We start from the raw sequence: 4157 nt of genomic DNA, 5'->3' as shown, positions 1-4157 counted from the left end.
AGGGATGTGTAGTTCATATGTAGATCTATCTGCGAAGAACTACATGTTCCAAGACAGATGGAGCGGGAGGTTTACAAATTTAGCTGACACATTTTCTTTGTCAAAAATGTCAATTTTGTACACAATTTAATGTATACAAATTGTAAGATTTGCTGAGATTTTGTATAAAGCTTGTTACAAATGTTAGACTATTAGAGTGACTGATAAGACAATAGGCTTTACATTGTAGGATGATTTATTATGCTTTTGAGTTATTTAGCCAATATTTCAGATGTTGAGCACTATATTCCCAGTCCCCCAGAACATTTCTAATAAAGACAGACAGGCTTTTACCTTTTTAAAATAGCCCGCCCAAAAATGTACCAGTGTATTGATGTGGTCAATAGAAGGCACCAGAAGCCTTTTAATGTAGGCCGACCCAGTAACCCAAAGTAAGGTAGGGTACCTTTTCCATCGGCTTCGGAATGAATCAGTAATGCTGAGGGGATTTCCATTCCTAGCTATTAATTAATAATAACATATGACAAGTCTATTTCTACAATAGCAATTTAAAATAAGAATATATATATTTTTATGGACCCATGTCACTTGAAATAAGCTTTAATAATAGATCTATCGTAGGCTATGCTACAACTTTTTTAACGGCTACAGCTTTTCCCCCCCCCCTTTTTTGTTGAAATGTTATCAAACAATAAATAAAATAACCAATTGATAATGGAAATTAACTATAAAATCATTAGGATTATTTTTACCCAAATAATGTTGTTTGTATATCAGTAGGAGGGTACTGGAGGTGCTGCTGCATATGTGATGCAGTCGTATGATAATAGTATTTGGTCTAATGATTATGGCAGGGGTCAAATACGGGCAGTAGAGAGAGTGAGAGAGAGAGCACCGCCCATGTTGAGGCAGGTTAAAGGACGAACAGGTCATCAGGTAAGAATTTGAGTTATAAGGCACTATCAGTTCAACTCCTCATCTTTGCTGACTATAGCCCAAGTGCTATAACACAGAGGTTAAAGTTCTTGTCAAATTTTCCATCATATTTTGAATGTAACTGAATTATTTTATGAATTAATACTGCAATTAAATTGTGTAACCAAGTAAGAAGTGCCTTGACTCCTTTTTTTTTAAAGTTAATTGGGTATAATTGTTTTATTTATTCAAGACCATGTACTAGCAAAGCGTGGTGATAGAATAATGGGTTTTGACATTTCAATTTAGTTAAAGAAGGGGTGTAGCTGTGACTTTCTAAACTGTTAAGAGTAAGAACACAGTTTAAATTAATATAGAAAATATTGCTATTTCAGTTGTAATTGGGGAATATTGATCGTTTCTGATCAGGACATTTTTTTTAAATGTATTTTTTCGAGACTTGGTGAAGGGCCATGCGAGGCCCCGGATAAAACTCAACTACTCTTCTCCTTCTCCCCTTTTGACACCCAGGTGGCGGCACGCAACTCTGCATGCCTGGCAGACATCTCAGCTCGGATGTTGGCCCACCACCTCAAGCTCAACAAAACAGAGCTGCTCTTCATCCCGGGGAAGGCCTGCCCTCTCCAAGACCTCTCCATCACGGTTGACAACTCCACGGCGTCCCCCTCCCAGAGTACCAAGACACTTAGTGTGACCCTGGACAACACCCTGTCATTCTCTTCAAATATCCAAGCAGTGACTCGCCCCTGCAATTCCATGCTCTAGAACATCCTTACAGTATGACCTTACCTCACACAGGAAGCAACACAGTTCCTAATCCAGGCACTTGTCAACGCCCATCTAGACAACTGCAACTCTCTGTTGGCTAAGCTCCCCGCTTGTGCCATCAAACCACAGCAAGTTATCCAGAATGCCGCAGCCAACCTGGTGTTCAACATTTATAAGTTCTCCCATGTCACCCCCCGAGCACTCCGTTCTGCCACCTCTGGTCTCTTGGCCCTCCCGAGTCCCGGCTGTCCTGACTTTACCGAGCTGCCCTATGGGAGGGCAGCTCCCATAGGGGCAGCTCGGTAAAGTCAGGACAGCCGTGTCCCTGCCCATGTTCCAAGTACATCTGAAACCCCTACTTCTTTGAAGAGTATCTTAAGTAACTCTCACAGCACTTGTCTTTTCCTACTAGCACTGACCTTGCTGATAAATACTTTGTTGAAGGAAAATGTACTTGATATGATTGTGATGTGTTATTGTCTCACCTAGCAATCTTAAAATGAATGCACTAATTGTTAGTTGCTCTGGATCAGAGCGTCTGCTAAATGACTCAAATTAAAAATATATATAAATAAAAAGAGGTCCCAGGATGAAAACAGGACCCGTGGCACACTCAGGGAAACTATTAACAATTCACCTTATTTGAACTATGTAATGCTAATCCTTAAAATAATCATGAAACATTTTTCTCATGTACTAAAAGTGATACCAAGGATAATTTAGCTACTTGATAGAGAATTTTCAGATCCCTTGAATTATAAAAAAAAAAAAAGATAGAATTGTTTTTATTTAATGAAAATGTTTTAGGCCTTACTGCTATTAGCCCGTACAAACGCATTGAATAACATATTTACTACACGGAACAACAGATAGTCCCAAAAACAAATCTAAAGGATGTTTGTTCTGAAGTGTCTATCCGATATCTGAGAGGTATTGTCACGTTCTGACCTCTATTTCTGTTGTTTTGTATTTATTTAGTATGGTCAGGGCGTGAGTTGGGTGGGCAGTCTATGTTTGTTTTTCTATGTTTTGGGGCATTTCTATGTTTTCGGCCTAGTATGGTTATCAATCAGAGGCAGGTGTCATTAGTTGTCTCTGATTGAGAATGATACTTAGGTAGCCTGGGTTTCACTGTGTATTTGTGGGTGATTGTTCCTGTCTCTGTTGTCACAGGATAGGCTGTATAGGTTTTTCACGTTCCGTTTGTTGTTTTGTAGAGTTAAGTTATTTCATGTATCGTTCAGTTTCCATTAATTAAAGAACATGAGTAACCACCACCCTGCTTTTTGGTCCGCTTCTCCTTCTACAGACGAATGTCGTTACAGGTATTAGAAAGATCAGGAAACATTTCTTATTTTTGTACATGTAATTAACCCCTTATTTTTGGCACTAAACAGTCTCCATATTTCCATTCATGGGGTTCTGGGGGACCTATAGACGAGTCTTGTGAGGCATGTGGTTGTCCTAGAGCAAAAGAAACTGACATGTTCGTGAGAGTTTCACCTTCCCACAGAGTCCAAACTGTTCGGACACTACAGACAGAAGTTGACAGATCAGCTGTATCAACTTCAGACAATTCCCAATTCCCAAGATGCTTGTGGGGGTTGTGTCCATAGAGGGGTCATAATAGTTTGTAGGCCAAACCGTTTGGACGCTATGGACAATTTTGTGAGAAGACTGATTTTTCGGGTTATCTCATGGTCTGACAGACACCATGAGTTTGTTTCCCCACCAGCATTTTCTTTCTTTTTTACAAAAACAAATATGTACAATACCAGTCAAAAGTTTGGACACACCTACTCATTCAAGGGTTTTTCTTTATTTTTACTATTTTCTACACTGTAGAATAATAGGGAAGACATCAAAACTATTAAATTACACATATGGAATCATGTAGTAACCAAAAAGTGTTAAACAAATCAAAATATATTTTATAATTTAGATTCTTCAAAGTAGCCAACGTTTGCCTTGAAAGAGCAAGAGGTGTCTGTGTGTGTCCCTTTCCTCTTCCTCTCCTTCTCCTCTTCCTCTCCTTATCCTCCCTGTTATTTATAGCACACTCAATCCTAGGAAACCGTGTGTGTGTATATATATATATATATATAGCAGGTCTGTGTGTGTGATTAGATACACTATACATACCCAAGTATGTGGACACCCCCTCAAACTAGTGGATTCGGGTATTTCTGTCCTCGGTTGCAACACTTACTACAGAGTTCCAAACTGCCTCTGGAAGCAACGTCAGCACAATAACTGTTCCTCTGGAGCTTCATAAAACGGGTTTCCATGGCCAAGCAGCCACACACAAGGCTAGATCACCATCCGCAATTTCAAGCGTCGGCTGGAGTGGTGTAAAGCTCGCCAGCATTGGACTCTGGAGCAGTGGAAACGCGTTCTCTGGAGTGATGAATCATGCTTCACCATCTGGAGGAGGAGAGGTTATCAGCCTGGGG

This window comes from Oncorhynchus mykiss, chromosome 17 (assembly GCF_057628025.1).
Source record: "Oncorhynchus mykiss isolate SJ-2025 chromosome 17, ASM5762802v1, whole genome shotgun sequence".
Lineage (NCBI taxonomy): Eukaryota > Metazoa > Chordata > Actinopteri > Salmoniformes > Salmonidae > Oncorhynchus > Oncorhynchus mykiss.
Note: the sequence above shows the minus strand (reverse complement) of the source record.